The sequence below is a fragment of the Thalassophryne amazonica genome, chromosome 3, assembly GCF_902500255.1.
Source record: "Thalassophryne amazonica chromosome 3, fThaAma1.1, whole genome shotgun sequence".
NCBI lineage: Eukaryota > Metazoa > Chordata > Actinopteri > Batrachoidiformes > Batrachoididae > Thalassophryne > Thalassophryne amazonica.
The window spans coordinates 97,581,968-97,605,582 of NC_047105.1; the positions used below are offsets into that span (position 1 = coordinate 97,581,968).

The window sequence follows — 23,615 nt, forward strand, 5'->3', positions numbered from 1 at the left end:
AAAGTTTTAATAAACAAGTGAGATGGAAAATTTTAGTTTTTCAGATGGTTCCACAATAATTCTGCACACATATATTCTCCAGAAAAAGCCAAAACATTGTTAAACATTCAAGTTTGAGGTTTATTGACATTTTGGATTGACTGAGAGCTCTGCATTTGATCAACAATAAAATAATCCTCAGGAATACAAATTGTGCACACAGTGTAAAATACATACATATGCATGAGACATGGAAGTTGAACAACTCTGCTGCCACACACACACACACACACACACACACACACACACGAGCCAAGTGGTGTAAAACAGGTTGTTACAAGAAATATCACAGTTCCTAATTGCCAGACTGACAGGGAGACTCGAATGGAGAAATGACGTATGAATGAGGTGAGTGTACATTGACTAAAATCAACATGGTTGTACCTCTTCTGTATGATTCAGAAAACAGAGGAAGAACTGAATTTCTATAGTGCTTTCTCCATCTAGCAGATGCTCAAAGGGCTTTACAGTGCTGTCTCACATTTACTTCCTCATCCAAGGACAGTACCTATTTTTACGGCTGGGTGGACTCAGACAATGCAGTTTAACTGTGTTCTTCAAGGTCACAGATCGGTAGCATAAGTGTGATTCAAACCCAAGTCTACATATTGGCAGGCCAGCTCCTGAAAAGAACTTCTGTTCATTGTACCCCAAAAACAAATGACCAACTTTTCATACATTTTTTTAAAAAGAAAACATTGTCCAATCTCATCCTGTCTCAGTCATTCTCTTCAAAAGTTAAAAATCTCTTTGTTAAAATTCTCTTTGCTGTGTATCCAGCAGACAGAGATTAGGTGTCACAACTGCAGCCCGTTTTTACAGATTCAAACACTGTAACATAATTGGGAATAAGGTTGCGCCAGATTCTTTACACTGATTTGTTCATTTCGATTAGTTAGCACAAACACAGGTGGTGTGTCTGAAAGACAGAGGGTGGGATGAAGACTGCCACTTTCTTTATATCTACTTCATCACTTCATTCATCCTCCCTGACGCCATGAGCTCAGGAGATTTACTTTCTGTACTCAGCAGAAATTCTGAAGGTTGTTTTACTTGTGATAAGAGGATGAATGAAAAGGTCTTTCCACAACTAGTAACCAATCCATTTTAGTTCATAATGTCACGGCGATACAATTTTCTAGCACACAAGACACACATTCTGGTCCCCGTAACGATGTGTTGAAGGAGATTCATAAAGGTGTACATAAAATGGACGGGTCCACAGCACCCAGGTGCAAGGAAACAGGAAGGTGATCAGAGAAAGCTGCAGAACTCAGAACATGAAATCCAACCCTGTTCTTCCTGTTGAAGAAAGAATCTCACACAAAGGTGCAATCGACAGAGCTGGCAGTGTGTGCAGTTTATAAAAACACACAGCCAGTGCAGGCGGCGACGTCAAGTGCTGGATCTCACCCGTCTAAACTTTACTTAAATTCAACAGGAATCACCTAATCTGTGACAAGACACGCCAGACATGAGACTTTATGAAAAGCCCTCTGTTTAGGCACGTGACACGGACAAACAGCACAGAACAGTCAGGGACAATAATCTGGACTCAAGCAGACACTTGTAGCCTAACGTACGTGTCTGTGTTAAAAATAAAAAGGGGAAAGCATGTGGCACAGCTGTGAGATACTGGAAGATTTGTTTGCTGTCAGTGCACTTAAATCACAACAGCTGACACGACATGGCTCAGCTTCTTTACTCCCTTCTGGTTTTCACCCTTTTTCTCTTCCTGCATACCCTTAACTCCATCCAGCACCGTCTGCTGATTTATTTTTTTTTGGTTTAACTTTCTTCCCTAACACATTTATCATTTTGATCATTTTTCTGAACTCCCAAAGATAAAGACACCTACTCTCCACAAGTTTGTTGGCAGCTCAACAAAGTAGCATCCAAGAGATTGAAAAGGACAATGTGACACTTTCATTCCATTTTCACAAGTTAAAGACATAATGAGAAATAAATAAAAATAAAAATAAATCATCTTGTGCCTGTTAACTTGAGGTCCAAGCAGTTGTGTGCTTGTTTTTAGAGCATAAGGTTCCCCTGCCCATTCTCCATGTCAGAAAGGGCATCTGGCATAAAACCTGTGCCAAATCAACATGCAGATCCCTGTCTGATCTGCTGTGGTGACTCAGTGGAAAAAAGAGAGAATGCCGAAGGAACTCATTTACTTAAGTTCTAAAACCACAGACCTGGCAAAGTAAGGGAAATCCTAAAAAAAGATGCAAGGCTTTACAAAATCCATTAACTCTAGTATACTGAGAAAATCTGAATGCAATGCTTGGGTTTTTATTACATGTGCACAGCAGTAGTGGTTCAGTTCTGTGTGTTCGACAGGCAGACAACTGGTGGTCAGCAACAGCCCATCTGAACCGTGCCATCAGAAATATAAAGCAGTCACACAGCAAAAAAAAAAAAAAAAAATAGTCACTTCCAAGATTCCAGGGACACTAGCAGTAGTGACTTTGGCAAAGCATTAAACCACCACAGACTACAGATCTGCCCAGTTTCTATTCTGTAGCAGATAACGCAGACTTCCTCAACAAACTGAACAGCTACTTTGGACGGTTTGACACAGTCAACAACACACCCACCATTAAAGCCCCCCATCGCCAGGATGACCATGTTCTTTGTATGGACCCAGCTGATGTACACCAGGTCTTGAGGAGGGTCAACACAAGGAAAGCACCAGGTCCAAACAACATACGCGTCCATGTTCTCAAAGAGTGTGTGGACAAACTGACTGAAGTACTTAACACCTCACTGAGCTCTCCTGCTACACGAACGCAACTATCATTCCGGTATAAAAAACCCCACTGTCACCTGCCCCAATAACTACCGTCCTGTAGCACTCACACCCATTTTTATGAAGTGCTTTGAAAAACTGGTGAAGAAACAACATCACTCCTATATTTGACACACTTCAGTTCGTGTACCACCCCAACCACTCCACTGAGGATGCTGTATCCTACACCCTTCACCTCAGCCTGGAACACCTGGAAAACAAAACACCTATGCCCGAATGTTGTTTGTGGACTTTAGCTCTGCATTCAATACCATAATCCCCCAACACCTGGAGGGTGAACTGGGCCCAGTAGGTCTGAGTACCCCCATGTGCAAGTCATTTCTGAACTTTCTCTCCAGCAGGCCACAGTCTGTACAGGTGAGAAACAACACCTCTGACATCATCCGGCTGAGCACCGGCTCCCCTCAGGGCTGTGTTTTGAGCCTGCTGCTCTTCACACTGATAACCCATGATTGTGGTTCTCGCTCCGCTACATGAAGTCCATCACATCAAGTAAACCACATAATAAATATGCAGATGACACGATAGTGGTGGGTCTGATTCAGGACAATGAAGAGCTGGTATACAGAGTGGAGGTGGAACATCTGGTGGGCTGGTGCACGAAAAAAAAACCTGGACCTGAATGCAGACAAGACAAAGGAGGTCATTATTGATTTCAGGAGGAACCAGCCCACCCACATGCCCCTCTTCATATGAGGAGCTGCTGTAGGGATTGTCGAGAGCACCAAGTTCCTGTGGGTGCACATATCCAGCGATTTGACCTGCACCCGGCACACATCCTCCCTGGCCAAGAAAACCCACCAGCAACTGCACTTCCTCAGATGGCTAAGGAGAGCTCATCTTCCCCCTACGTCCTCACCACTTTCTACAGGGGCACGGTCAAGAGCATCCTAACGCACTGCATCTTTATCTGGTATAAGAGCTGCACTGCCATGGACAGTAAGGCCATGCAGAGAGTGGTGACAGCCACTAAGAAGGTCACTGGCACTCCCCTTATTCCCATCAAGGACACTGCCCACAGCCGCTACCTGTCAAAAGCCACAAAAATCCTTACGGACTCCACACATCCCAACCACAGACTGTTCTCCCTTCTATCCTCAGGCAGACATTATTGGGGCATGCGGAGGAGAACATCCTGGTTCTGCAAAAGCATCATCCCCACTGCAACAGTATGGTTCCTGAACTCTCAGTAAATGCCCCCACCTCCACCCTTCCCCCCATACTGTGTTAGGGTTGGGGCCGATCCGATCCCGGATCAGTATCTGGTTCTGATACTGATGTAATTCGCAGATTGGAATTTCTCGATCCAACCTGCGGGATTTTCCAATACTGGAGAGAAACCACATCTGTGAAACCTCTCTAGCACAGATTGCTTTCTGCACTGTTTACTGCTAAGCGGGAGGAGAAGAGGGGGAGGGGGAGGTTTCTGAGTTGAAGCTGAGCTGTTGCAATACTTTTGCACCTTCAATTGCACATTCCATTATTTATAATATTTATTGTATATTTGTTATTGAGTATACAGTGGTCCCTCGCAATATCGCGGTTCACCTTTCGCGGCCTCGCAGTTTGGCGGATTTTTTTAGTGCAATTTTGCATGCTTTTTTTTTTTTAAACAGCGCATTGTGTTCTGTGTCCTCATCAGGCGGGCCGGTTGGCATTACCGCGATTGCTCTCACTGCCTCCGACGCGCTTACCGAGTCTGCGGGCTCGGTAAGCACTGCAGCGGGCCACTCACACCGCCCCACTGTCTGCTGTGCGGAGTTGCAGCCAAAATCTGGCAACAGGTCCAGAGACTACGCTCGCTGTTTTGATGCAGAGCGCTCCAGCAGCCCGCAAGGACAGAATTCAGCAGCGCTGCATGGTCTCGGTAACCGCAGCCGCAGAGCTCCGTGGCCACTGAGAGAAGTTTGTATCTTTTTAATGACTTGGATTCTTTGCGGGTCCTGCATCTGTACCGCAATGGTAACACCGGAGGCAGTGAGCGAAGAAAGAGCATGCGGATTGTGTTCTGCGTGTGTCTGTTTATAAGAATCTTCTCGCCCAGAAGAAAACAAGAGCGCCAACAACTACCCATAACTGTGTTCTTCACTCGGAAAAAGACACCTGCAACGAGGTGTCTCTCAGTGGAAAAACATGCTGCGCAGAGGCGCCAGGACGAAGAGGCACGGTCAGAGGAACTGTGAAATACTGGTCAGTCACTATTAATAATTTCTTATGTGTCCAACCTCGTAGGTTGTTCGTTAAAATTAAATTTGTTAGTTCTGAAAGCCATCATAATTATTTATAGGAAAACATTCTAATTTTATTTCTCAAACAAATGTTTGGGCCTGAAAACAGGTTTTGATCTTTGGTTTCATTCTATAATACTGGTCTTATTTTTCTACTAAGGTTTGAACTTTGAGAGTGTTTACACAGGAGAGAAAAGTGAGAAAATGTGTGTAGTGAGGGGTTTTACAGCCTTAAAACATCTATAATAATTATAAAAAATAATGCTGACTACTTTGCGGATTTCACCTATCGCGGGCTATTTTTAGAACGTAACTCCTGCGATAAACAAGGGACCACTGTATTATACAGTATGTAATTTAGCATGTTATTCATAGTATTTATAGTATATCTCATTTTATATATCCATCTTTCCACCCTGCAATTTGCACACACATATTTGTTTTTTTTTCAGTATATTTACTATTTCAATTTATTCATCTTTGTTTTTGCATAGAGACAGTGGCAATGTAATTCCACTCCACTTTGTACCTTTTACAAGGTGAATGACAATAAAAAAAAAAAACCTTGAATTGACAGTGTGTCAACAAAATAACTTGAACCAAACTTGGTGGGATGATTGAGGGTGAGACAAGTACAAAGTAAGTTGATGTCAAGGTCATGGAATGAAGTTAAAATTTTGTCCCATTGTTTAAATACAAGGGACATGTACAATAGCTATTTTGAGGAATTCATTAAAGGCACACCTATGGTTGCTATTAAACACTAATATGAATTCATAGATCACCTTTCTATTGGTCACAGCATTTAACCTTGGATCAATTTGACAGGTCAAACTCAAGTCCATAACTGGAGCCAAAATACATTTAAACATGATAGAAAAATTAATCCAGGTTTTGAGTATATTTCTTATTGTTACATGGGAAACAAGGTACCAGTAGATTCAGTAGATTCTCACAAATCCAACAAGACCAAGAATTCATGATATGCACACTCTTAAGGCTATGAAATTGGGCTATTAGTAAAAAAAGTAGAAAAGAGGGTGTCACATAGCACTACTATTATTCTGAGCACTACTGTATATGCAGGCAGACATGCATATGATCTAAAATTAAAGCTTCAGGAAATGTTGGCAGAGTCCATCAGAAAATCAACTGCTCACTGAAGTGCTTCGCTGTCCAAATTTAGGTGTCAAAATGTCAAATTTACACCTCCCAGGGGAAAAAAAATCTAAACTCCTTGCCAAAGACAACATTTCTCCTCCAATCAGTGCCCCAAGAAACCTGCAGGAACAAATCAGCAGCTGATTGAAAAGGATGAAATTGTTTAAAGGTTACTCACTACTTCCCGCTAACCCCCCTGGTTGTAACGAGAATGAAGGGAATGGGAAAAACTCCACAAAATGACAAGAGAATCATAGAGGGGGCAGACAGCAGCAGCCTGAAGGCAAACACTTTCAGTGACTAATTGAAAAAGTCTGTTTTCAGCTCTGATCAGCAAGCGAAGGAGGGGAGGACAGAAACCAGAACAATCCTGCTCCTAGATGTCAGCAATGTGAGAACATGAGTGTGAGTGATCGTCATAGGGGAAATGAGGCAGCAACTTTTCAACAGATGACTACAATCAGGGGCCAACACCAAGCTGGTTGCTCAAAGGCATGGCTCCTCCCACTGCCTCCTAATAGCTGACAGTATTTGCCTTGAGCCTAATTCCCACATGTTTAACCTGTAAATGGTAATTTTCTCTGCTGGCATCATTTGACAACAGAAACCAGACTTTCCTTGAAAAAAGAAAAATATGACTGTAGTATTCTCACCAACATTTCCATTAGTGAGGACAAATGCAACATAATCAAACCCTGACACCATTGTGTGAGTGACAACACAAAAGCTAAATATGATGCCGAGTTTGGATGAGAAAACAATCACAAGAGTTGATCAATAAAGGATTTAGGTAGTGGGGTGCTGTGATATCCAAGACATAAACATTGAGTAATGTGTAGTTTTACTAAATTATAAACAAGTTTTTAATGATATGAGATAGAAGCTTCTTTTTTTTTTTGCTGAAAAGTTAACTCCGCGGACTTTCGAGCCAGCCATCCACCATGTTTGTACTCTTCATAGAAGCTGTGTGATGACGTGCGCAATGTGAGTGTCCAATCGGAATTGGTTCACCGTCACATGGTTTTCCACTATCCAATCATAGGGCAGAGCAGTCTCACATGGTATCCCAAAGATTGTTAGGAGCAGTGATATGTTACTCTTTCGGATGTGAATGCTGTTTTGAACAGCCTTTGGCTGCTGGCTCCATGCATAAAGCACAGTGTTGCTCATATGAATGAAGTGATCAGCATAAGAGGGTCTCATACAACCTCACATGGTGGACCAAAGAGTGTCATTGCAAGCAATCCAAGAGGGAGTCAACTCCATAGAATTAAAAAGTTTGTGTTGTAAGCCTTTGTGTAATAGACAGAAATTGCTTTGAGATGTGGCATAAAGACAAACAAAACACATGGACCATTTTGTATATATTGGTCAAAATGGGCATTTGTGTTTATTGTTAGAACATTTATTTTGTAAATTCTCTTTGTACAAGATCCCAAACTACCTCTATAAAGTGTCAAAATAGTTGTTTATTATAGTTTGCTGTGTTTTGAATAAATGTGTGTGAAAATTATTTCCGCTTTATTTTTTCCTTTCTTATTTCTGATTGTAAACCTTTATTACACTTATAAAAATACCACTATCGCATATATATTCTGAAAGTACAGGTTGTCCTGAAAAAAAGAGACATAGCACTTGATTGTGGGATGCAGGGTGAGCTGTTAACAGCAATAATAAAACATTTATGCCAGGCCAAAATGAACACTTATCACTTAAAAAGGAGTCGTCATAACACAACATCACACCTATGGAAATTTTGTAATTAATCTGCGGCTCTTTTCTTAACGTTATGTTACTTAAGCAGTTATAATCCATTCAATAATGCGCTGGGATGTTTTCCTCAAAGCTGCATAAACGCTGATGGACAAACGTGTACTCATGAGTACTTTGTTTTCGGCAGTCTCCACAGCTGTATGCTGCGAATGCCGTATTCTTTGAGACCAGTCATGGAAGTGCACAAAATAATCTCGGTGTATCATTGGATGGTCACTAACAGCCTAAATCTAAGTTCCTATGATTTTGGTGTGAGATGTCCTTTAATCCCTGTAGTAATGATCCATGTATAGAATTTAGCAACAGTACAGCCCTGTAAAAGACTTATTTTAAGCCCGAACACAAGTTTATGTATGTATGTTATGATTATGAGAAAAAGCTATGAAAAAAAAATAAAGCTGAAATGTTTTGGCCTGGGCTGGAATAAATGCCATTAAATTTTAGGTGTGGGTCTACATAAAGAAGCAAGCCAGGAAATGATTCAATAAATGTAGTTTAACATTGGTTAAGTGTATGCAGTGCAAAGGTCAGATTTATTCAAAATTAGTCAATCCTTTTATTCTTTTTTCTTTTGAGTAACTGCTAACAATCCAACCAACTGACCAATATTGGTGAAAACAAAAACTCATTGGAGGAGGTAATTATGTGTTTTCAGCTATGTAGTGACTGATTTTCCAGTTTATAGAGGAGCACTGCTGTAGTACTCCCTTTACGACAGTCAATCAGTCCAATCTCCCTCCTCCAAATCCACAGGGGCCACAGTCGATGGAAACATCTGCAAGAGTACTTTCCACAAATCCTTCTCTGTAAATGTTGGACGAACGCACATTCAGTGAGCAGCAGACAATTTAAATCAGCTCAAGTTGACTGCAACCTTATAATGGGTCTCTGGATGCCAAACCCTAAACTAACCATAGCTCAAAATGGCCGACTCTGAAGGGAGGTTTCCCCGTCCCTCCCTGCCAGTCATATGTCAAATAAATACAGAACAGCAGCAGGGAGCAAGAGAGAGAGCGAGCGAGAGAGAGAGAGCACACAGGAAAGCATTGAGTTTGAGGCTTCTGGTATAGTCGGCAGCTGTGAAGTGGCCAAAGTGTCATCACTTCTTCTGTGGTGTCTACAGTTTGACCTACACTATAACAGGGAATGTAGGTTAGTCAACCTCACAGATCAAAATCTGGAGGGATTTCAGGGGGTGAATTTTTTTCTCCAAACTTCTTAGTTCATGACATTTTAAGACAAAGTTATGCATAATTTGGGGCGTGGTCACTTTGAGTGACAGCGGCTGAGTCAAGTCCAACTTTTATAGCGTCATAAAGTTACAAGCTGGTCAATGCAGCTGCTAGCTGTTGTGGAAGGCTATGTCTCTCCTTTTAAACATTTCATGACAAATACCTTGAGTAATATGCATACCTGCCAACATTTGAACTTACCAATGTGGCACACCCACGCATGACTGCAAATGCCAACGGCGAGTTGCGTAACAAGGGGGGTCCAGGGGCATGCTCGGACCCACACAAATGTGGGACAAACAGGCATCTCGCACACACCCTTACAGGACGCAGGATACGGGGTAAATATCAGGACTGTCCCGCCCAATGCGGGACGATTGGCAGCGTTGAATATGGGTTCTTGTGGGCTAAATGTTCTCACAGATCAGCTAAAACATTCCTGCTGCAGTAGTCGCAGAGTGAAATTCTCACCTTATTTAATATTGTATACTAACTGTGTTAGCCATACTCTCACGTGCACCACTAGCTTAGCTTACGGCAAGCTATAAGTGAACGCTCTCGTTTTGGCCGAACAACTATCCAGTTTCTGGATATTCTGTGTTAGTATGCGCCTGAGGCCAACATGCTTGATGAATTCCTGCGCAAAAAGTAGTTCCCAGATTATTGTGATATATTCCTGTGAGATAATGAGTATATCTTATCTAAATTAATTCTAAAATTTACCAGAAATAAAATTAAGATAACTGAAGTTTTAAGAGTGGCCGTAATAAATATTTAAGAAACTTAAAAGTTTATGAGCAACTTCACCTGTTATTGCTCAAGCACATTCTAAACATTGACACAATGGAGTTTGACGCACAAGAGTTCAGAAAGATACGACTGGAATATTTTGATTATCATTTACAATTGGTGATGAAAGACCTGGGTGTTAACTTTGTGTTAAATTTTGAACAAGAAGCTGTACATTCTGTATGTTGTCACTCCGAGAGCGGCACGCTGAGCAGGGTGGGTGTTAGCACTTTTAGCAGCTGTCGTAGTTTCATCCATTAAGCCCTATTAATGCACAGTTAATGAGGAAAATAAGCGACTCAATTTTTGTTCCCTCACCAAAGAAAAACATTATGAGAACCACCACACATGAACAGAGGTTAGCCCATTAGCTTAACTGGGTGGGACTTGAAGACAGGGACAGGTTTAGGCTTCGTTCATCACACAAACAAGCCACCCATGCTCCACCTCTGTGCATTTATGCATTTTTCATGACATAGCCAGAGTCAGTCAGTGTGGCAGCAGGATTTGTTTTAATATTACAGCACTGTGCTGCAGTTTATTTTGCGCCTTTCGCCCCTGGTTCGACATGTTCAGTGACTTTGTGTGGCTCCTTGGCTGCCGCACGATACGTCCAACCTGCGCTCGACACGCCGTGCAGAAGCTTCGATCACGAGGAGATGGCAGTGCGACCTCATTTTACTCCGACCTCAGTTCGACTGGATTTCCGGCTCGACGGGGCGCGAATGTAGACTGCATGTGCTGTGCACAAATGGTTGTGGAGATAGGTGTGTGAGGCGTTGGAAATGGGAACGATTTTGCTCGATTTACATACGGTTCCTGCTTCGTATGCCCTCTCACTAAACTACGCACTATGTGTGAAGGAGCCCTAAAACACAACATGGGCGTGACAAAGGTGGACCATATTTCGCAAAATCCTTCCTTTATTGGCCCCCGTGGGCATTAGAGGGAGATCCAGCCCTTGCCCATAATTCGCGCGATAATGGGACATATTATAATTTATATTGTAACTTGACTCGCTTTGTTCCAAGTGGTAAAACTGATTCAACCCAGTTCGACACGCACATTTAGGCAAATAACAGACTAAAAGTATATGAAACTAAGAATGTAACCATTGTAAAGTCATTACATAATACCAAAACAAATAGCAAAGATAACAAAATAATATATAAACACACAAATATATCTAACAGCAGGGTACACACCACTTTATCCTGCATCTAATTTCTCTTGCTGTTTCCTTCATTTTAGTCAACAATTCTTGCCATTATCAACTACCAATATTTGGGATGAGGAGCATGATTCATAAAGGGGTATAAAAACTGATTCAATATGTGAAATGTTGCAGATACACAGTAGAATGACATGTCTGTATTACAGTGCAACTGTTTATACAGTTTAATCACATATGTTCATACAATGACAGAGTCCTAATTGAAAAGAGTGAATTTTGCCTTTAACAACACAAAATGTCTCACTTATGCAGATTAAATCAGTAACAGGCAAAGAGCCACAATGTCTCCTATTTCTCTTCCTGCTTCTATGGAAACTAGACTGCTGCAGTTCCCATCACTAAAATATGGCTAAAAACAAAACCTACAATCATGCTGAAAATATGCTGAAAATCACACTGCTGTGCCAGGGACAACTGGTCCCATTTGTACAGATGGATATAAAACAATGACTGTGTCGAAAAGGCCACTGCCAATGCACAAAAAGGCATATCTTGCAACAAAACGAGCGCTCACACTTCACTTTCTTAATGACTTAGCTAATGATTTAAAAAAAAAAAAATGAGCCCATTCATCACTGTTAAAAATAAGACGCGTGTGCACAGGGCCTGAGGTGTGTTCAAGATGAGAGGACATGGTTGGGGGAGAAACACCGCCTCTTCTTCCCATCCCCACACAGACAGTACTGGTTGTGCACTCATCTCCCCTCCTCCATTCAGGAACAAATGAAGTTATCAATCAATCCCACGGTCCCACAGAGAGATGGAGGAGAGGGCTAGAGGACTACGGAGTGCAAAGCCGAGGCAGCGAAAAACGCGATGAGAATACAAAGTGATTGTTTTTAGACAGGAGCCTGCAGCACCAAGAGCTCCATCTCGTTTTGTTAATACAGGCAAAAATCACACAAATAAGAAAAGCCTGAAAACATGTTCAAAGAGTCCTCACGTCTACGTCGATGTTTTGAAACATATTGAAGCCATTTATATCTCCAAGCATTAGTGAGCTACAGTAGTTTTCAGAAAATTTGTATTTCCCTCATTATCAGATTATCGAGCAGCTCCAACACGTTCAATCCTTGCGCGGATTGGGTATTGGATAGAGTTTGGGAAACCAGTGACTTGGATGCCTTTTTGGTGAGAAAAAGTTTACTGACCTCTACAACAACTGAAGAAATGTTGCCATAAGACATATCAAGTGTTTCATTGTGAAACCAGCAGCATTACTAAAGTTATATTCATGTGCATATTCTGGACACTTTCTATGGACAAGCTCATGACACTTGAGCACAAACAAGCCCAGAATTTGTTTGGCGACCTAGGAAGTTCATAAAATCCACTACCTAAAAGCCCTAGTCCACCAAATAATGAAGGATGAATAATGAGCCACACAGCATGTTTTTTTTTTTTTTTTGGTTTTGCTATGAAAGGATTTATTCAACTATCATGGGAGAATAGTGGCTCTGAGAGGCTCTTAGAGGCAGTATCTTCTGTTAACAAGGCTCATCTCTGAGCATGGCGCTAACTTCAAGATGTTCAAAATTCAGCTCCAACAGCGTGGGGCAGTTTGTGCACGAATTACTACGACAACTAACGAGGATTATAGAGGCATGTTTGTGGTGCGGACATGTCTGCTAAAAGCCAATTATCCCAGCAGCTGGCAGCTACGCAGGACCTGAGAGGCTATTTTTGGACTCACTTAGCCCTCTTGTGCACATATTCCACCTGATCTGTGCGCCAGACGTGCATATAAAATAACTGCTTTGTAGCGGATTAATCATTTTCTATCAAACCTTAGATGCTGAAAACAACTCTAATCGCTTCTGGAATCACAAGACTGTTTCATCTGGACACCCCCCCCCCCCCCCCCTTGCTCCATGAGGAACATATTTTGGATCAACTTAAAGGTAACTATTGTTACTGTTTTTATAGCTTGGAAAAACAGTTGCATGTTCATTCCTAGCTGTAAAAGTATGTCTATGATAGATTTAACATCTTGTTAATGGATCAGATTGAGCTCAGCTGTGTGTGAGCACTGACGCAATGACTTGATCACAGTGTCAAAGTGGCTGTGTGTTTAAAGCTGTGGAAGAAATAACACCAATGAAGCCACGAGAAGGAGTACAGAGCTGACCAGGAACACAGAACGAGAGCGCGCAAAAGAGCGATTTTGCGCGCAAAAGAGCGATTTTGCAGACATAACACAAAGTTAAAAATTGTATCATGGTGACTGTAAGCGATGGAAGAAATAAAGAATTTATTTATTTATTGGAAGTGATCCACAGTTGCGGCAACAGGTGTATATAATAAATCGGCCACCCCATTGTAGTGTCTTGCGGCAGTGCTCACTCAATCAGTGCAGCGTCTTTTTTTGGACTGCGTTTATAAAATGTGACATCTTGAATGGATGCTGTGAATTGAAAACCCATACTTTAAAAGGGACCAAGTGTGGGAGGGCTGGAGGTTTGGACCAAATCCATGCCTAAAGGTGCACCAACGTCATGTTACATGGTGCTACATGGATCATATGTGGCTTGACGTGGATCATATGCGGCGAAACGAGCCACTTGAGGCTGGACGGGGCTCAAATGACAGGTCAGTTGAGGCTCACTAGAGGCACATGCGAGGTACAGTGAGACACAGAGGCGCCTTAGAGCGGATACATTATGGCTTAAAATGTGGATCATTCTTCAAATAATGGCTGACACACCCATGTGTGGCCCATTATTCGGTGGGACCGAGGCTTAACTCTTGATCTCTTGTTTGCTCCTGGCTGTCAGTTCAACAGCGACGTTACTTTTTCAATGAAGCCCCTTTCATGCATGAAGTTGGGTACGTTTGTGCAAGACAAACCGGCAGTTACAACAATTTGACATTCACATTGGAGTTTCCTTTTTGCTTTTTTTTTTTCCCAAAGGAAAAAGTATTTCAATTGTATAGTCATAATGCTACTTTGGCCTGGTATTCATGTACATATTCATCTTTGTAAACCCTATGTCCCTATTAGCTCTATTAAAGCATTAAAGATGGCAAAATGGTTCCTTCATTTCTGTATTCCTTGGACAGGACCCTTAAAATAAATAAAGATTTACATTTCCCTTCTGCAGTATTATGTGTGTTTCAGGTGCTGGCGTGGGTCTGGGACTGCATCTGACTTTCATTCTTCCATTTTCTGTACTTGCTTACTCCAGTTAAGTCTGGAGCCTATCCCAGCAGTCACAGGGAGGAAGGCGAGGTACACCCTGGAAAGGATGCCAGTCTATCTCAGTGCATCAGAGTTCATAAATTGGTGAATTCTTAGTACATCACCTACAGAAGTGACTCAAATCTGCATGTTTTTTTTTCCACACTAATTTGCCTGGTTTAGTAAATCTGACTCCCACACATGAAAAGAGGTTTTGATGAGACTGTGTGATTGGTGATGACAGGAATGGGAATGCCAACTGATCTTTTGCCAAAAAAGTGAACAGAAGAAGGATCAGAATCATTGATGCTTTTGTTGGGAAGGAGAACACACACACAAACACATGCACACGCACAGCAACGAGGAGGGAGAGAAATAAATGGATTGCCAAGAAAGGGTGGGAGAGAAAAAAAAACCCTTCCCCTTGTGTCTAGCCTGGAAACCTATGGCATCTATTGAAAATGAGTAACTGCAGATGCACAAACAGCACAGACTGAAAACTATGAGTGAAATATTTTAGACGAGGGAATTTTTTTCTTCTTTTTTGAGAAACATCTGAAGCATCACAGTGTACTTGTGTAAGAAGCCAAAGACAGGACCGATTTTACACAAAATAAGTTTCCCAGCTGTTTTAGATCTACACTCAACAAAAATATAAACGCAACACTTTTGGTTTTGCTCCCATTTTGTATGAGATGAACTCAAAGATCTAAAACTTTTTCCACATACACAATATCACCATTTCCCTCAAATATTGTTCACAAACCAGTCTAAATCTGTGATAGTGAGCACTTCTCCTTTGCTGAGATAATCCATCCCACCTCACAGGTGTGCCATACCAAGATGCTGATTAGACACCATGATTAGTGCACAGGTGTGCCTTAGACTGCCCACAATAAAAGGCCACTCTGAAAGGTGCAGTTTTATCACACAGCACAATACCACAGATGTCGCAAGATTTGAGGGAGCGTGCAATTGGCATGCTGACAGCAGGAATGTCAACCAGAGCTGTTGCTCGTGTATTGAATGTTCATTTCTCTACCATAAGCCGTCTCCAAAGGCGTTTCAGAGAATTTGGCAGTACATCCAACCAGCCTCACAACCGCAGACCATGTGTAACCACACCAGCCCAGGACCTCCACATCCAGCATGTTCACCTCCAAGATCGTCTGAGACCAGCCACTCGGACAGCTGCTGAAACAATCGGTTTGCATAACCAAAGAATTTCTGCACAAACTGTCAGAAACCGTCTCAGGGAAGCTCATCTGCAAGCTTGTTGTCCTCATCGGGGTTTCGACCTGACTCCAGTTCGTCATCGTATCCGACTTGAGTGGGCAAATGCTCACATTCGCTGGCGTTTGGCACGTTGGAGAGGTGTCGTCTTCACCTTTCAGAGTGGCCTTTTATTGTGGGCAGTCTAAGGCACACCTGTGCACTAATCATGGTGTCTAATCAGCATCTTGATATGGCACACCTGTGAGGTGGGATGGATTATCTCAGCAAAGGAGAAATGCTCACTATCACAGATTTAGACTGGTTTGTGAACAATATTTGAGGGAAATGGTGATATTGTGTAGGTTGAAAAAGTTTTAGATCTTTGAGTTCATCTCATACAAAATGGGAGCAAAACCAAAAGTGTTGCGTTTATATTTTTGTTGAGTGTATTTGTGCTTCACATGAACCGAGAAGAGAAAGGGAGTGGAATGGAAATGTGAAGAAACAAAACAAAAAAACAAAAAAACAAAAAAAAAAAAACAGAAAAAAGAAAGGAGGAGAAGAACAACAGGAGGAGAGGAAAAAGAGGTCATAGCATTTACCTTCACTGTGAGGGCTATGGGAGCTTCTCAGTCTGACGTGTATAAGTGGACACTGTTCCATGGCACAGTCCTCATACATACTTACAGTACTGTGCAAAGGTTTTAGGCATCACAGTTAGAATAAAAGTTGCATTTGATGCCCATTTCCCCCCACCCGCTTTTTTATTAGCATGTCAACACAAAATCAGTTGTAACAAAAATTAATATATGAGTTATATTTTTTATTCCATGAAATAATAATAATAATAATAATAATAATTTCTTTGCACTGGCCAGTAGAATACCACACAAACACAGTTACAAATGATCATGTAATATTAAAATGATTGTAAAACATAATTACTCAAACTTTAGGATATATTTATCTTAAGAGTTTTTGTGATTTATACTCTGGTGGATTAGATTAGATTAGATAGAACTTTACTGATCTCTTGGGAAGACTCCCTCTGGGAAACTGAGGTTCCAGCAGCATTGTATAGCACACACAGTATCAAAAGTGAAAGTAAAAAAATAACAGTTTGCAAATATAAATACACAAATATAAATTCCAGACATACTGATCACTACTGGTTTACTGGTTCCTACTACTCCTCTCCTTCCCATTCTCTGTCTTCCTGTTACTCCTCCTCCCCCTGAGTCAGGAGTTGTACAGTCTGATGCCCTAAGGGACAAAGGAGTTTTTCAGTCTGTTGGTTCTGCATTTGGGAAGGAGCAGTCTGTCGCTGAAGAGGCTCCTCTGGTTGCTGATGACGGTGTGCAGAGGGTGACTCGTCGGTGCGACTTATATAGCCCCCCCCCCCAAAAAAAACACACTTAAATATAACCCAGCATTCATAATGATTATTATTAAAGTTGAAATTCATTACGTTTCATTTATTTGTGAATATTTATCAGCTTTTCATAATTTTTAAATTCTTTTATAATGTAATAAATGCGCCTAAAACATTTGCACAGTACTGTATATACCAGAGGTCTCAAACCCGTTCCAGAAAGTGCTGAGAGGGTGCAGGCTTTCTTTGCAACCACCCACTCCACCACTCCACCAGGTGATTTCACTGATTAACTGATTCCACCTGCTCAAAGTGATGTTAATCCCATTCACCACTATGTCAGGCTGCTGCCATGCAAGGCGCCCACTACACACCGGGAGCAACTAGGGGATTAAGGACCTTGCCCAAGGGCTCTTAGCAATTTTCTGGTCAGGCTGGGATTTGAACTGAGGACCTCTGGTCTCAAGCCCAACGCTTAACCACCAAACCATCACCTCCCCTTGTAATGAAAAACTTGACAAAAGTGACATTACATATTAACAAATCAGTGTTGGATACTTTGCTCTCAACATTTACGTGCGTTACACATCACAAATACACCAGGCAGAACTTGCATAACATTCTTCAATGATGTATTGATGGCAAAACAAGGCCTCATAAAGAAGTCAATGTTTTATCTAAGACCACTCAAAGTAGTGTTCATTTTTTAAAAAAGGTTCCAAGGAAACTGAAGTACACTGACCATCACAGAAACTTCTCAGTGTCCCACAATTTCAACATTTAAAATTGTGGTCAGATATGGAACTGCAGCAATCCCTAAAAGACTGCTTTAGGGGAAGAAATTAAAATACCTTTGTTTTGCTGTAAAAGTCATGCTAGGTAACATGATGGGCCAAATCAAAGGCTCCAAAGTGAGCAATGGAAACCCACATAGAGAGGAAGGGAGACAGTTCTTTTCTAAAATATGTTCTTTGTTTCATCTGCCATTGTTTAATCTTTGACAAAACTGGCTAAAAGCCAGCATATTAACATTACATGTTGCAGGTGAGTGGTGCTAATACAGGCAATCAAGTAGAATATATGCGGATTAGGGTAGTCATCTACAGTTTGCCAAAAATAAAAATGTGACTTTGTGCTTCCTGTCAAAATTATTCATCTTGATGAGAAACTGTTTTGTGCAAAATTTTATTTTGATACGACTATTCTAACCACAGCCACACGCGGGGTGGAATTTGCAGTGGTTGAGCATATTAGCGCAAACCAGCAATAGTAATGTACCTGTTCACAAATGAAATACAAACAAACAACAATCCTTTCTCCTTTAACTGACCATACAGAACAGATGAAGAAGTACTACATGTTATTGTCCACCTATTTAGTGAAAACAAACAGTCACGGGGAGTGGTGTTTGGTTCAGATTTTGTTCGCCTCCAGGAACTGACGTTGATGCCACTCAAAAACTTGCAGGAGGTATTGGCACTGCTGTTCATCCTTCGTTAGGATCTGACGGTAATCCTGGATAAGTGCAACTCCTCACTCAGCAAAATGTTATCCAGGACCTGCTGTGACGACTGGAATGATGGGTCATCCTCCCCCTCTGAGGGGTCCTCGATGAGGACGTCCATGTTAACGTTGACTACTTCAAAAATGCGACCTGAGGCAGATGTAACAAAATCTTCCACTAATGAACTAATGTATCCAGTCCATAACTCAAAATGTCACTCGCATGTCACAAAAACAGGGGCCGGGTGACAACGGTTAATATTTTTCATTTCTCATGAAATTTCACCCAATTTATTTTTTACCTCTAAAGGAACCAAAAAATAAGAACCACCTTGAAAAAGTTGAAGTTTGCTTTTCAAGACCACCCCGTTATACATTGTTAATGGCTCTTTCACACATAGCACGAATAACTGGGAATCAGGGCAAATCACAGCAAAACAACCCAAATGAGTAAACCCCAAAAACATCGAGCCAATGTCGAGATGGATACATGGTCAGGCAGGCATGAACGATCCCGCTGGGACGGTTTCATGCACGCTTGTGCGTGTGCATGAAATCATCACAGTGGGAACACAGTGCGAGCAGCTGGAACATGTGGAACCACATTGCGGCGCTGATGTGGAGAAAATAAAAAAAAAGCTGCAATGTGTGGAATCGCCGTGCATTTACTCATTGCAGCCCGTCACAAAAGCAATATATGTTTTTATGTATGTCTACGTGAGGACAGCAAGGAGACATGCGCATCAAAGCGGACAGTTGTAAGGTCATGTCCATCAACACGTGGTACATGTTCCCCAGCCGTGACATATGGAATCAGAGATCTCAACAGTGGCTGCTGTCGGCAGCCATGTCCCCTATCCTTTTAGCGCAAAAACCAATGTGTCACTCTGTTTCTGTTATGTGATCTGATTTTTTTTTTTTTTTGTTATTTTGTTATGTAATTGTGTACGCAGTTATTGTAGTACTTATTTATATACCTGTCCTGGTGGTGGTCTCTGTGTTTTTAATGTGACATGTTGTGTGCACTGAGCCATCATTTGCAGCTGTCAGCGAGTCTCTGGCTGGTGATCAGCTGGGAGGCGATCGCCATGCTGTGTGTGCTCAGACGTGGCTGGCCAGTCCCCATCTGTACATACATATCAGCATTCCATATGCAACCCCTCGAAAGTGATCATCTGCTCACTATTTTCGTGCTAACAATGTGAATGCCCACACATTTTGTAAGTGTGAAGCAAGCGGTGTTGGATATTTGCGTGTGTCACCTGGAATGTGGCCGACACCTGCCGAGAGAGGGACCGAATGGGCTCTCACAGGGCACATCCTGTCTTTCAGCCGCTGGTGTGCGCAAATAGTTGTAGTGAAAGGTGTATGAGGTGTTGAAGGAATTGCATGCCATTTGATTTTTCACGAATGGCATGCAGTTCCTCCATCATGCGCTAGTCGGCTTCAATTGTGTTATGTGTGAAGGGCCCTAAAGCCGCAGTCCCACCGAATAATGAAGGATGAAGAAGGAGCCACGCACCCTGTTTTTTTTTTGTTTCGTGAGCTATCGTGGTAGTATAGTGGCTCAGAGTGGCTCTTAGAGGCATTATCTTCAGTTAACGAGGCTCCTCTCTGAGTGTGGCGCTAATTTCAAGATGTTCAAAATTTAGCAACAACAGCGTGGCGCAGTTTGTGTTCAAGTTACTGCGACGGCTTAGAGGCATTTGCGTGGTGCTTACGAGTCTGCAAAAAGTCCATTATCCGTGCACCTGGCACCTTCGCAGGACCTGAGAGGCTATTTTTGGAACAGCTCTCCTCTTGCGCACACAATTCCACCTGCTCTGTGCGCTAGACTCTATATAAAATAATTATTTTGTAGTGGATTAATCATTTTCTGCCAAACCTTGAATGCTGAAAACACCTCTAATCACTTCTAGAATCAGAGGACTGTTTCATCTGGATGCATTTTTTTCCCACTCTTTCCTGCTCCATGTGGAATGTATTTTGAACAGCTTAAGGTAATTATTTTTAATGTTTTTTATAGCTTGATAAAACAGTTCCTACCTGTAAAAGTATGTCTGTATGTTGATGTCTGTTGTATGTAAAAGTATGTTGATTTAATATCTTGTTAATGGATCACATGACCTCCGCTGTGTGTGCGCACTGAGGCAAGACCTGAGAGGCTATTTTTGGAGTGGCTCTCTTGCGCACACGATTCCACCTGCTCTGTGCGCTGGACTCTATATAAAATAATTATTTTGTAGCGGATTAATCATTTTCTGTCAAAACTTGGATGCTGAAAACACCTCTAATCACTTCTGGAATTAATGGATCACATGAGCTCCGCTGTGTGTGCGCACTGAGGCAGTGACTCATCATCACACTTCAAACGAGCATTTAGGCAGAACGCCAGCTCACAAAAGAGATTTTTCAGTCAATACTGGACGAACACAAAGTTAAAATGTGGGTGATTGCGTGAAAGTGGATGTGTGTTTAAAGCCATGGAAGATAATAACTCCAGTGGAGCAGCTAAGAGCAGGAGCTGTGCGGCAACACAGGTGGAGAGCGCGCAAAAGACTGATTTTGAAGACATAACACAAAGTTAAAAGTGGTATCATGATAAATTGTAAGCTGCGGAAGAAATAAAGAAATATATATATATATATATATATATATATATATATATATATATATACTGAAAATGATCCACAGGTGTATATAATAAAACGGCCACCTCATTCTGTATGCAGAACGGCACCACGTGCAAAAGAGCGCTTTTGCAGAAGTAAACGGATGAACACAAAGTCAAAAGTGGAATCACGTTGTAAAAATGATTGCGTTTAAAGCCAGGGAAAAAATAAAGCCAGCAAGCCACGGATGGAAAGGAAGCCACTTAGAAAGAGCACAGAGGCGGCTGTCCATGAAAGGACAACAGCAGCACGCGCGCAAAAGAGCGATTTTGCAGAAATACACAGACAAACACAAAGTTTTGTGTGTTTAAAGCCGCAAGAAAAGCCAGAGAGCTGCGGAGCCAGCGAGGAGCACAGAGGCTGCTCTCCAGGAACCCGTGGTTCGGGTCTAGCTGCTCTGGTGTATTACAGGTGGACAGCAGCCTGGCGCACAGCGCACAACTGCTGGAGTGTCTATTTTTGGACTGCGTTTAAAAAAAAAAAAAAAAAGAAGTGACATCTTTAAATGCTGCTGTGAATCTGTGAATTGAAAACCCACACTTTGAAGGGACCAGGTGTGGGAGGGCTGGAGGTTTGGACCAAACTCATGCCTAAACGTGCGCCAACATGGCGTTATCATGGCGCTATCATGGCACTACGTGGCTTAGTGTGGCTGATGCGAGCCATTCGAGGCTGTAATGACGTGGTCGTGGCTCACTAAAGGCTGCTACGGGGCACATGCGGGGTACAGAGAGGCACATAGTGGCACCTTCATAGTGGATATGTGATAGATCAAAACATGGGTCATTCTTCGAATAATCACCCCACACCCATGCGTGGCTCCTTCTTCAGCCTTCATTATTCGGTGGGACCGAGGCTTAAGAATCATACAGAAAGAACATGTAACTATTGTACACTTTGCTAAGCATCAGACTGCTCTGAACTTTAGACTAGGTTTTTAACGGTTTGAGGTGCAAACACTTTCTGGTGACAGACAACATCAACACCCTAGGTCTGTGCCCAACCACATCTTATTTTTTGATCAGCGCGCCAACTTGAATGTGAATGCTATTGTTATATCGGGAATGTGGGAACTGGGTATAAAAAAAACATTAGTGCGCCAAACTAGCAACGTTACATTAAATTAGTGTAACGTCACTAGCCTATTCTACATCACGCCACTGCATCTGTATGCTCCAAAATAACACTAACACCGTGAGATGTGGGACTTGGACGATTAAAATAATGTTTTATCCTCAGTTCTGAATGTCTGAGTGGGTGTGTTTTCTAACACACATTTGATTCACATGTGCAGGTAAACTTCATGAATATGTCTATTTTCAGTAAAGCCGTGGTCACAACCCGCCGTACTTGCACGTGCGTGCAGTCTACTTGCAAAAATGTGGGCTAAATTTGGAGATCCGTACGTCGTAAGTACTGCCTCAGTACGAATTTAGAAGCACGCAGACACACGCAGACACGTCGTAGAGGTTTTAGTGCATGCAGAACTTTCGCTGCGGTCAGGCTGCAGATTCACCAGCAGTACAGATGACGCACGTTGTGAGTACTGCCTCAGTACGGATTCAAAGCAGCACATTTTCATTCAGTTACTATTGAATTAACCAAATTCGTACGTAGGCAGTACGGATTACGGCACTCACCACATACTATGGAGGCCGACAGACTTGCATGCACAACGCAGCTTCTCACTTAAACTTGGACTTTATTTCCAAACGTCAACAACACACACTCCACAGCTTCAGTCTGTTAACTAGCTGTAACTTTTCGAGGCAAATAAACACTCGTACAACTGACCGCTGCAGGCTGGAAATGCTCATGCATCACCGACGCCGAAAAACACCTGCCGCTCCGGTCCCGCTCATAAAAAAGAAAAGCGACCCCACACACACACACTGCTTTATTGTCAACTCTCTTTATCGTTACACTCCTAGAGACTTGCGTTGAACGTACTCCCTCCCTCCTCTTGCTACTGCCTCCGTACGTTTTCACAAAAACATAGTGGCCGTGGCATCCGCAGAAAACGTATGGCGGTGACCGGAGCTTAAGAAAGTCTACTCTGCAGGATGTCTGCAGACACACACGTACACACAGAGGGGAAAAAGAGGGAAGATCAAGCCTGTACATTCAAAATGCAGACATTTTTTTCTCCAACTTTTCAACCTTCCTTCTCATCTGTGTCCATTTTTCCTCAATCCTTCAACAAATCTTTAAGTCCTCAGGGACCAGTAAGCCCAGTTAGGCACTCTGTCCTTATTAACTGTCTCATCTATCTTCAGCAGAGAATACACAACCTAATAACCTGTGCACAGTGGCTGTAAGAGATGTCAGTCAAATCTAACAAGAAAGGAACCAATTTAAATAAAGCAAACATCAGCAGTCTGCTCTATGATAAAGATTTGCTGTAATA

The 23,615-nt window shown here is 42.1% G+C and overlaps 1 protein-coding gene and 1 long non-coding RNA gene across 3 annotated transcripts in view; both read right to left on the reverse strand.

The window, feature by feature from the left end:
- prickle2b (prickle homolog 2b) overlaps nt 1-23,615 on the reverse strand; it is a 466,229-nt gene that overhangs the window by 226,347 nt on the left and 216,267 nt on the right. The gene's annotated exons all lie outside the window — the stretch shown is intronic.
- LOC117507317 lies at nt 7,940-22,334 on the reverse strand. The gene is made up of 3 exons (XR_004559678.1): nt 22,321-22,334; nt 12,958-12,967; nt 7,940-8,035 (listed from the first exon to the last, which is right to left on the reverse strand). It is a non-coding gene; the product is annotated as an uncharacterized LOC117507317 (long non-coding RNA).